We start from the raw sequence: 13,392 nt of genomic DNA, 5'->3' as shown, positions 1-13,392 counted from the left end.
GCTGATCACTGAACTAACTAAATAAGGAGTCAGTAATACTATATTTATAAGCTGTATATATAGTTATTTTAAAGAGATCTGTGGAAGGGTCTCATTCCAGTTGAGAAATTTAGAATAAGAGATAAACTCCTATTAGCCAGTGTTTTCAAATAGTATTATTTGACCATTCCTCTACTTAGTATTCAATCACATTTACATAGCAGATTACATTTAATTAATTGAGTGTTTATGCATTAGAGAGTTATTTGCTTGTGACTATAGTGAAATTTCCAGGATTTATGACAGGAACATTTTAGAACAGCAGCACGTGTTTCCCTCCGATTTGTATAGCTTCATTCACTATAATTTTTCCTGATGTTTTGCCTACCATATTATTAACTTCCCCAAAGCAGTGAAATACCAGCTTGTCTTCTCACAGCAGAGAAATGAGAGGAATAATTATGAATGTGGAAATCCCAGTGAAAACACGCTTCTATTGAAAGAGGCTAGCAGTCCAAGAAGGAGCTCCCTGGATTTATGAAGACCATTAAAAAAAAACAAGAAGCAAACACACAGAAAAACACATGCATTTTTACATCTAGCATCTTGGATGCCCCATATGCAGGGAAACAAAATCTTTCATATATATATATATATATATATATATATATATATATATATATATATATATATATATATGTATGCATATATGTGTGTGTGTGTGTGTGTGTGTATAAAGTCATACTGGACAAGAATTTATATTTTTCTAGAAGTAATAAAGTCTGAATAAATCATCGAAGTTTCAAGTACGTAGCATGCATAAATATTTAATAACTGAAAAGTGTTCTTTTCAAAATGTGAGAGCTTGTAAGCAAAGTGTTTGATTTGTAACTGACTCCAGGGGCAACACTGAGATGTATTCCTTGCAACGCCTGGCTCCTTCAGATCTCACAACAGTGGTCAGAAGATGGCATAAGGCAGACTTCATTGGTGAGCAATGCAAAGATGTGGAGTCTGGGAAATGAATCGCGACCAGGGCTGTAGATCAGCGGTATCTTACAAAGAGCTGGGGCTGACAGGACCACCACAGTCACCCGTGTTTATTGTTCAGCCAGGTGTTTGGGGGCCATCCAGACCCAAGTAGGATCGTGTGAAGAAACAGGCAGAGGAGGGGAGCGGGAACGGGGCAGACAACAGTGAGGACCTGGAACAGGGGCGAGAGCAGGGTGTGCAGGCTGGCTGGGAGGCTGCCTGCCCTCCTCATTTGAGATGATGTTTGTATTATGACATCCTGCAGTCTCCATTGTTATTTCTCACAACATCATAGCCTGCTTCAGCACCCTGACCATCCGGGTGGCCTCTCATAAACAGAAAAAAAGAAACCCGGGATTTACATTCTCCCCTCAGAAATGCTGCCTGCCCTTCTACTTCATGTTGCCCTGTTTTCCTGGCCTGCTCTGATATTTCACTTTGGTTTGCATGACCCTTCAGTTGGTCACTAATTCCAAATGTGTATTCAGTAAGGGGAAGGTTTGGTCGGAAAGTAATTCCCAATCTCAATTCCTCATTCCAAAATCTGTGCCTCAGAGCTGCTCTGCAATTTGAAGTTATTTCTGTCTGTGCAAAAACAGGAAAAGGAAGGAAATTTCCAAAGTAAAGGTAACAGGCCCAGGAGAGGTTGCTCTGGTGATGAGGTTGGAATAAGTATATTTTCTAAACAACTTTACCAAGAATTTAACAGTTATCATTAAACCTTTGTCAGTCTCAAAGCAAGATTCCAGAGTTTAAGAACCCCAGATTGTCAATGGCTTATTTTTCTATCTCTAGCTTTTATAGTAATTTCCATTATAAATACGACCTCCCTAGAAATGACCCAAATTCACCTTTTTTACAACCATCTAATAGCTGGAACCAATGTCAAACCTGATGCTAAGATGCCCACACCAAGAACATTATCATAAAAACACTCCAGAGGAGGCAGAAAACTGTAGCAGCTCACCTCATTAAAATGCTGGGACAAGAAACCCAAGGCAGAATGGCAATATTCATCCGGGAAGAAAGAATCCACTCTTATTCTAAACTTGATTCTTCTTTGATTTTTGAGAGGCAGCGCCCACTACAGCCCTCACTGCAGAACTTCCCGAAAGAACTTGCAGTCTTGTCAATTATATATTAAGTGATCAACTTCGTATACTTAAATAAACCTTCTATCTTAGAGAATGAAGTAGGTTTTCTGCAGTCGAGTAGGATTATATTGTAAAATTAAGAGTTTGAATTGTGGTCACTTGCCTGGCAGCTTTTGTAGGAGAATCGCTCTAGGGATATGTTGGAGATCACCTGATCTCAGGGCCCCATTTCTCAGAAAGCAAGGACCTGGTGAATGGGCTAATGTGCAGAATAGAAACAAATTATCCACGAGGTAGGTGCCTACAAATGGTCCACAGTGATGCCTGCCTGCTGGTATTCACCCTCTTGTATTATTTTTGTGTGTCGACTGCATCCAGGGACTCACTTCTATCCGAGAGCAAGTGGCAAAGGTGATGGGATGGCACTTCCCAGATTGGGATACAAAAAACTGTAACTCCCGTCTTGCTCCCCTCTCTTGAGACTTTCATTCTCTCTCTCCCTACCCCACCCCCACCCCACAGCCTCTCTTTCTTTGCCCTAGAGCTTCTCCTCTGAGGGCTGTAAGGTCCCAACCGTGAGTAGCCTCAGGACAGAGGCCCAGGGCAGGAACTGAGGTTTGTGGCCAACAGCCGGCAGAACCTACAGGCGGGCAGGGGAAGTGAGCTGGAGACGGCTCTTCTGGTCCTCTACCCGTCAGGCCCTGCGGGGACTGCAGCCCCAGCCGACCTCCCGGCTGCTGCCTGAGAATCCCACGCTAAACCCTCACCCAAACTCTCACCCACAAAAACCATGAGATTATAAATGGTATTTTAAGTTGCAAAATTTTGGAGTAATTTGTTATTCATCAACATGTAAATAATACAATATTCCTCTTCCCAACTTTAAGATAATTCTCCATAAGTCACTGTTAAGGCAAACCCTAAAACTCCAGCTGGTGAAATATAATCATTGATAAAGAATAATTGAAAACCCAAAGCCACAATCACCTTACCATGACTCTCTGGCAAAATCGCTCCTAAAGTTATATGAAATCAGTAAACCTCTATGTGCTTTATGCTGCCCTTATCTAACACACTATAAAAACTGACCTACTAATTACATTTATTCTTTATTTTCTTTCTCTGCTGTTAGAATATAAGCTCCACCAGGACAAAGATCTCATCTTTTTTTTTCCCATTCATAATCCCAAGAACTAATACAGTGGGCTCTTAATAAATAGTTCATGAGTGAATGAAAGGTCAAATTCCCAGTCTCCAGCCAAAAGCCATAAACCGTGCTATTCTCCAATTGGAACTTCTACTTCCTAAACTCTCAGTCTTCCCCAGGCTGCTAATTCCACCCGGAATGCCCTGTGTCTTAAGTTGCATTCCCCAGAAACACACTGTGAGACAAGAATTTGTGGGCAAGCAATTTATTAAGGAAGTGCACCCAAGAGAAACTAGTAAGAGTGGGGGAAGCACGACATTGAAGGAGAAGAAGCCAGACAAGGCTGTGATTTCAGGCAGAGTCCCAGAGAGGGGTAACTTCAGCATAATCCCATCGGGGAGTTCGTAAATGTAAATTATGCCTCCAAGTTTGTCCGAACTCTAGGCAAGAGAGTTGAGCTTTCATACTCCCATATTAATTAGTCATCAACTAAGGGCCGCCCCAGGGATGTAAACTCCCCGGTACTTCCAGCTGTCTGCAAGTGTGCAGGAAGCCAAGGGCAGCCGCCAACGGACAGACACAGGTGCAGGCTTTGGAGGCAAAGAGCACGGAAGCTGGGAGAGCCGAGCAAAGAGCCAACAGTGGGATCCAAGGAGATCTAGGCGGAGCCCCGACAGTGCCTGCTACACCCATATTTTTTCCAGTTTATTTTACTGAAATCCTACCCATCCTTCAAATGATTCTTTCTTGACACATCTTGTGACCACACATACTGCCCTGGTGTTTTTCACTCACTTTCTTTCCCCTGCTCTAGATCATAAACCCATGAAAACAGAGATGGTATGTTGTACATGTTTGTGCCTCCTACACTGTGTGGTAAATAATCACAACATCATTGAATATCCCTAGATTGTAAACTCCATGAAAGAGAGGATCAGGGTTCTCACCACCATGTGTCCGGCAACTGTCACAGCACCTGGTATCTGCAGACATGGAGATACTATGTGTGGAATAAATGTAAGAAGTGCATTAAAAGGCTACAAAGAATAGAAAGGCACCTAGACTAGGTATGACTACATCATTTTTCAGAAAGAAAGACTCAGTGCTATGGATTTCCCAATGCCTTGCTGGCTAAATTGGCACTGAGTAACACCTCAGAATTAAATTTGATTTCACCTACAATTCACTTCCCTCTAAGCAATACCGATTAATTGACTGATTGGAGAGGGTGGTAGGAGGATATCTGGATATTTGGGGATCAGGACAAAAACACAAGATGTTCCAGTGTTTTAACAAAGCTACCTCAAGGTAGTTTGCTCAACAAAAAGTCATAAAGGCACATTTATTACAAGAGGTAACCAATAAATGTTTGATCTTATTGAACTGAATCACATAAAGTGGGATAGGAATGTTTGGCTTGAATTAAAATAGATTGAGATAATTTAAATGAAACTGAATTCTAGGTTTTCTTTTACTCCCTGGTTCCCTGTATTTTGCCTCAAATTGGAGGTGGGAGGAGAAGAGGCAAGGACAGTTCTGGTCAGGCTGGCGACCATAAATCGCTGGCTGCCATTCATTAAGATGTAAATAAGCTGTACCCAGGTCAGACCTCCAGAGCCCTGCATTGTAAACTCATCTTAAACCTCGTGACATGGCTGTTTTCTGGGCAGTGTACTGTTTACCCAAGTCCATCACAACTCCTTCCACCCCAACAAACCTACCATTTTCCTCTCTACTCTGTCCTCTGATATCATGGAGGCAAACATTCAGACAGTCTATTTTATACTAAGCTGGAAAGGACTGATAGATTGCAAGTCTTTCAGCATGGATGCTGTGAGCGCTTTACCCTGTCTCCTGTCTGGGATGTGCTCACGGGAACCGATTACCAACCTTGGTGACTCTCTGCCTTAGCACCTGGCCCAAGCATGACAGTCAGGAAGAGAAACAGTCCTGGCAGGATAACTACCCTCAATTTATCACCATTCTGATGGCACTCCTCTGAAGTAGGTTGGCCATTTCCTCCCACAATTCCCCAAAGGGCTTGAGTCACCTTTTCAGCAGCTCATCCTCTCGTGGCTTCCTTGTATCCTCTCCTGTAACCACACCAGGGTGCCCCAGAATCTTCTCCAAAATAAACTACTTGCGCTCAAATCTTAATCTTGGGGACTGCTTCTAGGGATTCCAAGCTTAGGTTGTGTTGTTCCATTCAGGGGCATTTATATTTTTAAAGAAGATAGCCAGACTGACAGCCCAAAGGGATAAGCCAGTCATGAGGGAATTTCAATTAATAATATAGTTATGTGGGGGAAGTAAACTGCAACAAGGAGCCTTCCCAGCAGGGTTTCTGGGGTGGTCACATCATCTGTCTACATACCAGGCTGGCTGGCGCGGTGGAAAGCACTCGACCAGATGTTGGCAATCTGGATTCTAGTGTTGTCACGGCCACCAACTTGCAGTTCAGCCTTGTCATTCTCTCCGATCTCCAGTTTTTCTCTTCTGAAAACTTACAGGACTTGATTTCTTGATGCCTACGACCCTTTGGGGCTCCCAGTCCTCATGAATCCACGGCACCTCTTTAAAGATATGTTCCACAAGTAATTAATAAACAAGCAAATGTTTCTCATAGCACTGTTTAATTAGGCACATGAGACGTTCCAATATGTCTAGACAGACTTCTCTTTTTCCCTAGGATGCCTCCAGCCATGCTCGCTCGGCCACTATGACAATGTGTCCTTTGGCTGCAGACAGCAGTTCTGGTGGGTGATAATTCTAATGCCATAGTGTCAGATGTGGAACTTTCTTTTAGTTTTAATGCTATTTGTCTTTCCAAGTGGAACTACCTGGGGAGAGCTATCCAAGAAATATAGCCAAGACAGGTAGTTTGTGCAACAGGGGTCCCCAGAAAGTAGCTTCTGGTGCAGCCCACATCTCTCTATCATCACTAGGGGTGCTCTTTAGTTACTGCCCTGTCCCCATCCCTGCCCTTGGAGAATAAAATGTGCAACATGGAAAAGGAGGTTCCAAGTCAATGAACTGACCCCACTTTCTTCAACGAACACAGCAATCCCTCCCAAGATTTGTGACAAATTTCTTAGAGCAGAGAAAGGGATTCCTTGACCCCCAGGTTCTTCGACACTAACACTTGGGTCCTGTGACAGCCTTTTTTAAAATCCTTGATCTCCCAAGTGCTAAGGGCTTTCCATTTGTGTGTGGATAATATTGACAAAACTCCTCTGGTCTGAGGATTGGAGAAGAAATGCAGGGAATCACTGTCAGTACCCGAAGAGAATCTTCAAAATAGAGTCAGTTGATTAGACAAACATACCTCAACAAATGTAACCCGAAACATCCGATTTTTGTCTCTTATGGTCTCTTTCAAATTTATTCAGAGGAGAAAGATGAGAAATTGTCAGGAGCCATAGCTTTTCATTTCACTCTTGCAGCTCTACAACCATATTAAGTCACAAAACACAATCTCAATTCAATTACTGAAAATGTTTGCCCAAAGTACTATTCAGATGTCAATCTTCATTCAAGGTTAGACTTCTCCACCCCACCCTCCACCGAGGCTAGGGGGGCAGCTGTCCTTAAGGAAGCTTATGTTTGGCTGCTGTCCTCTTTTTCTTCCATTTCCTCTCTCACTCACTAGCTGCTGCTCCACACCTCGTAAAAGTCACAGAGGATGGGCTGCCAAGGAGAAGCTTTGCTGGAGTGAATGGCTTCATGCTCTGTGGAGCTGGCGAATGGACAGCAGAAACACGCTCCTCATGGATGCTTTGAAAGTTGTTTGGAAGCCTCTCTGCTGTCCCCCCTCTGCCGTCCCCCAACTACAGCTCCTCTGACAATGGCAATGTCTCTCCTTCAGCTGGCTGCTTCCGCCACCCTAGATTCCTCAGGGGTGAGGTCCATTTCCATTGTGCCATGTGAGTCCACATGCACCCCCAGGCAGCCCTCTTGGGCAGCACTTGACACCGTCCCAGGCTGGCTCTGTCACCATCCGGTCCATGAAACATGCCCTCGCGCTTCCTCCATACTCTACTCTCCCTGGCCTGTCACCGGCAGCTTTTCTGAGGTGATATATCTCGATTCTTGGTGCCCACCAACTGCAGGAGACATAACTGAAGCTTTAAGAGTGATCCACTGAAGCTCTCCAAGCACGAGAAAGACCTGTCTTCCCCAATCATCTCTCTTGGAAGTGGAAAGGATTGGAATTCACATTCAGGAGAAATTCTCCACAAAGTAAAACCCCCATCGTTCTTTCTCTCCATTTTCTTCAACCTTTTGTATTCTCAAAGCAGATGACAGAATACAAGAATCACAGAATTAGATCCTAGTCATCTTGGAAGAGTTCCCCAGGGCAGCCTACCTTACATCCACTTTATCTACAATCTCCACATTTATTACATTTTGGTGCCTAAATCAGAACTTGGGTTTTAAAATTCCTTTTCCAAATAATATCCATGATTGACCAGTTTCACTGATTGCTTCAGAGAGTAGGTAAGATTTTTAGAACTATGTCTGTAACATGACAGGTACTTAATAAATAACTCTGAAATAAATGTATTAAGAAGGTATTTTGCACTTACGGATTTATTTTAAGAAACACTTTGGGCTCTGTTGTTTCCAGCTGTTTTCCATATTCTTGGACCAAAGCTTATCACATGGTCGGTACTAAGTCAATATTTGTTAAATGAATAAATTAATGAAGTATTTTTGAACTCTCGCAGAATGCATATAGTGTTCACACTTTAACAAGCATTTGTCGAGCCCTTGCTGAGCACCAAGTGGCTGTGGTAGGCACTTCTCTTCACACTCCCATAATGACCTGTCTTACCCTCGCAAGGCACTTATTAATCTGTATTGCAATGGTAATGTTACATATCTGCACTCCCCACTTGAAAAGAATGGATACTATTTTCTTCTCTGAGTGCCCAGCATGGTCAGGGAAAGAAGGAAGGAACAAAGATGGATTGAATGAATGTGTATTTCCTGTTTTGGACATTGGCGACACAAATCATCATTTCTCATATCATTTCATTATCCATATAAAGGGGTAGTCTGTCATGTAAAAAATTATATAATAGATGGGTCATGAAAGAGGAATTGTTACAGGACTATCCTCTGATCTTAAACTTTTAAAACTGCATGAAAGGCATGAAATATTTCAGATATCACATGGCAGGCAATGGAGGGCTGCACTGCCTGAAACAGAAGAGGGGCACAACAGGAGGAATGGCCCACTTTTACACAGCTTCCTTCCTGGAAGAATTTTGTGGCCTCCACTGCAGGGAGATGAAGCCCAAGCAGAGCATGGCCTTGCTGAGCCACAGAGGCACAGACGGAATGGCCAGACAGGGCACTGGAATGTGGGATGCAGAATTCCAAAAAGGAGCAACCTGTGCAGACAAGGCAGTCCAGAAGTATTCTGAGGAGTCTCCCTGAGTCTTGGGCTGATTACAGAGCTGCATACATATGATAGGGCAATTTTGTAAGGATTGGTATGTTAGTTTCCTAGGGCCACTCTAATAAAGTACCAGAGCCTGGGAGGCTTACACAATAGACATTTGGAAGTTCGAGATCAAGGTGTGGGCAAAAATTGTCAAAGGGCCAAAGGTAAGAAGAACATTCTAAAAGAAGCTGTAGAAATAGAATACACTGTCTACAATCATAAAATATTGCTACTGTAAGATACAGTACTTACTGTGCAATAAGAATAGCTATTGTTCTCTAATCAGAAACAAAGTTACCCAGAAGGCAATGAAACAACATGTTTGAATTGCCTATTTTTTTAAATCTAGACTTCTACATGCAATGAAAATATGCTTCAAAAATAAAGGTGGTATGAAGATGTTTTTGATAAACAAAGAAGAGATTTCATCACCAGCAGACGTAAACTCAAAAACATTAGAAAACCTTAAAGGATATTCTTTGGGCTGAAGAGAAGTTGTACCTGATGAATACTCAGATCTACAAACACACACACATACACACACACACACGTACCAGAATGATCGAGCTATGGGTGAATATAAAATAATTTTGTTCTCATTTCTTAATTAAAAAGTACTTGACCCACAGGAAAAAATAGTATATGTAAAAGTAAAACATATAGAAAAAATAGCACAAAGGATAGGAAAGACCAATGGAATTGGGAAGGACAGAGTATTAATTCATAGCAGTCAAAAAGAAAACAAATATCAAAATGATGGATAAAATTTTAGAATATCGGTAATCATGTAAGTGGACAATCAGTAGCAGGAATTCTCAGATTTAACTGACAACAGAAAGCAAGAGTCAACCGTGTGCTGTATATTATTAAGTGAACTTTGAACTGAAAGACACTTAGGAAAGATAAAGAATAGAAAAAAATCATATCAACACTAATTATAAGAAAGCTGAATGTGTCATTATCAGACAAATATATTTTAGGACAAGGAGTATTATCAGAGAGAAAGAGAGGTATTTTGAATGATAACATGACCAATTAATCAAGAAGAAATAGCAATACTAAATATTTATTTACCAAAGAAGAAACCTTTACTGTACATGGAACAAAAACTAAAGAAACTATATTTATTAGTGAAATTGAATTAGTATTTAAAAAACACATTGTAAAGAAAGCTCAGGGCCAAATGGTGTCACTACTGAGTTCTATCAAACAAGTAAAATTTTTTTTATTTTAATTTTATTTCTTATTATAACATATTTTATGAGCCCTGTATGACCATGGTCCCCAAACCATTCAGATATTAAAAGAAAACTAATGGCCAATATTGCACATGAATATAAACAGAAAAAATTTTCAAAAATATTAGCCCTTCAAATCCATCAATGTATTAAAAGGACAATGTATCATGATTAAGAGTTCATCTGAGAAATATAAAGTTGATTTAACATGCAAAAATCAATCAATGAAATGATCTTGCCCTAAGAATGAGAATAAGCAAGGTATACACTCCTACTTACTCAATCAATTAAGTTCTGATAAAATATACAAAGCAATTCAATAAGATGAGGAAATTTTCAATCAATTTTGCTAGAATGACTAGATATGAGGAGAAAAAAAGGATGGTAACCCTTACCTCACACCATACACACACACAAAGCCCAAAATAGATTATAGATTTACAGGTAAAAGGCAAACCATGACTTATAGAAGATTATCTTCATGTCCTTTTCGTAAGCAAAGATTTGCTGGGCAGAAGACTGAAAGTACCAGGCATAGAAAAAAAAAGTGATAAATTGGACTTCAACAAAATTGGACGTCTTTTCACCAAGAGACACCATTAAGAAAATGACTAACAAGGCACACAATGGAAGAAAATATTTGCAGTATAGATTAGGCAAGGGGTGGTATTCAGAATGTATAAACACATACAACTCAAAACTACAAAGTCAAAAATCCTATATAGAAATCATAGGAGTTGTTGGGAAGCAAAAAAAATATACATCTCATAAAGGAAGACAGAGGAATGGCCAAGTGCTCAACATCATTAATCACCAAGAAAATGCAAATTAAAACAACATAGATATCACTACACATCCATGAAAATGGCTATAACTTAAGACTGAAAATATCAAGCGTTGGTGAGGATAAGGAGCAACTGGAACTCTCACACATTTGGTGAGAGTGTAAAAAGGATACAACTGGTTTGGAAAATAGTTTGACAGTTTCTAATAAAATTAAATATACCTCTACCCTCTGATCCATGAATTCCACTTTTTTGTATTTATCTAAGAGAAATGGAAACTTATATACCATGTCCACAAAAATATTTGCCCAAGAATGTTCAAAGTGCTTTACCCGCAAAAGTTAAAAACTATAAAAAGAAACAAATGTCCTAACCAAAATACAAATCAACACATTTTTCAGGAGATCCACTGAGCAAACAAACAAGTTTATGTCCAGTATGGAATACTACTCAGTAATAAAAGGAACTATTGATACATGCAACAATGTGGAATGAACCTCAAAACACTGTGCTAAGGAAAATAAAACAAGCGCAAAATGGTACATACCGTATGATCCCATTTATATGATGTCCTAGACAAAGCTAAACCAACAGTGAAAGGTATCACAACACTGGCTGGGTTAGGGGAAAAGGCTGTGCAGGAACTGGCTAAAAGGGGTCTCAGTGATGTTAAGTGTTCTATATCTTAAGGGGTGTGGGTTATACAGATGGTTTTCATTTCTCAAAATTGATTAAACTCTACACTTAAGATCTTTATATTTCTTTGAATATATGGTAAATTGCAATAAAATGTAACATCTTACTAATGAAAAATGCCTTATAATAGAAATGATTGACAGGTGCAACAGTGGTACCAAAATGGAAGTAGTCAGACTTGGTTGGGAGAGGCTTGTTTGGGAAGTCTTAAAGCCTTGGTATCTGGGTCTTAAAGTATCAGTAGTAGATTGTATATGACATGGAGGACACAACCCCAGTGGGCGATGGTTGTTTGGGGCTCAGGAATTTCGTGGCATTACTCACTACGCCTGAGAACAATATAGGTAGCAGTTAAGAGCTTGAAAACTGAAGCCAGACTGCCTAGGTTTATATTTTAGCTCCACCACTTACTAGCCATGAGACTTTGGACAAGATCTCAAACATTTCTGTGCCTCATTTTTCTTATTTGTAAAATAGGAAAAATATTACTTACCTCAAATGATCATTGTAAGGAAAATGTTTCAATGCATGTAAAACACTTAGAAAAATATATGGTTCATACTTAGCACTCACTAAACATTTACTGTCTTCATTACTTTATGTTTTTCTGAAGAAAAAGAATTTTGACCATGGGTCCTGAGGGACAGAGGAGTGGTAGGAATTGAGAATAATGGAGAAAATGGGAAGTTGTTGCGATACTGTGATTTATAAGAAATGTATATTTGATCATTTAGATTTTTCATATATACTTGGCCTTCACCCAGCTTTCCTGGCTCACCAAAAACCCTTGGAATTTTCTAAGTCATGGGAGAGATAAAAAAGGGTTTTTGTTACATTAATGTAGCAACTTGTGGGCCCCACCTAAAGATGCGAGCTGGGTGCCAGGAGAACCATGTGATTAGAGGGTTGGGACTTTCAGTCTCACCCCTAGACCTCCAGAGTGGGGAGAGGAGTTGGAGGTTAAATCAATTGCCAATGGCCAATAATTTAATCAACCACACCTATATATTGAAGACTCCCTACAAACCCAAAAAGGCAGGTTTCTGAGAGCTTCCAGGTTAGTGAACACGCGGAGATTTGGGGGGAGTCGTGTGCTTGGATTGATCATCAATGCTCTGGACCCTTCCTCCATACCTTGCCTTACCCATCTCTTCCATCTGGCTGCTCCTGATTTACAGCCATTTGTAACAAACCAGTGATCCAGTAGGGAAAATATCTCCCGAGTTTTACAAGCTGCCCTAACAAATGAATGGCACCTGAGGGAGTGCTGGGAACCTTTGATTTATAGCCAACTGGCCAGAAGTACATACAGGTAGCAACTTAGATTTGCAACTGATATCTGAGGTCCAAGGTGGGGGTCATGGGAGCCTCCAAACTGTAGTTGGTGGGTCAGAAATACCAGTAACAACATGGGCTTGCAGATGGCACCTGAATTTGGGGTGGGGTGCAGGGGCAGTCTTGTGGGACCGATCCCACAATCTGTGGATTCTGATGCTATCTCTGGATGGGACCACATCAGAAGTGAGTTAAATTGTGGGTGACCCAGCTTGTATCACAGCATTGCTTGGTGGTACTGGGGGAACCCTTCTGACTCCACATGTTGAAACTGGGTGCTCAGAACACAAAAGAATTGACTATTCTCCCATCAACCCAATGAACCAAATCCTAACAACTATGTAAAAGGCAAATGAAGACAGAAAACTAGAAGCTTTTAGGGAGACTTTGAAATCTCAAGATGTTGTTCCACATCCCAGGTGATGAAGCAGGACACAGAACTGGGGAGAGGTCAGTCTACCTTGCAGGAATCCCACCATCAGAGTTCTGTGCACTGGGCATAACCAGGGCACTCCAGCTGTAACTGATGAAGGCGGTATTGATCACCATAGATGGCAGGGTAGGGGATCAATTTAATCAGTCCGTTAAACAGTAGCATATCTATCCCATTTGGACATCAGTATTGCTTTCTACTTTG

This window comes from Manis javanica, chromosome 5 (assembly GCF_040802235.1).
Source record: "Manis javanica isolate MJ-LG chromosome 5, MJ_LKY, whole genome shotgun sequence".
Lineage (NCBI taxonomy): Eukaryota > Metazoa > Chordata > Mammalia > Pholidota > Manidae > Manis > Manis javanica.
This window is presented reverse-complemented; position numbering follows the sequence as displayed.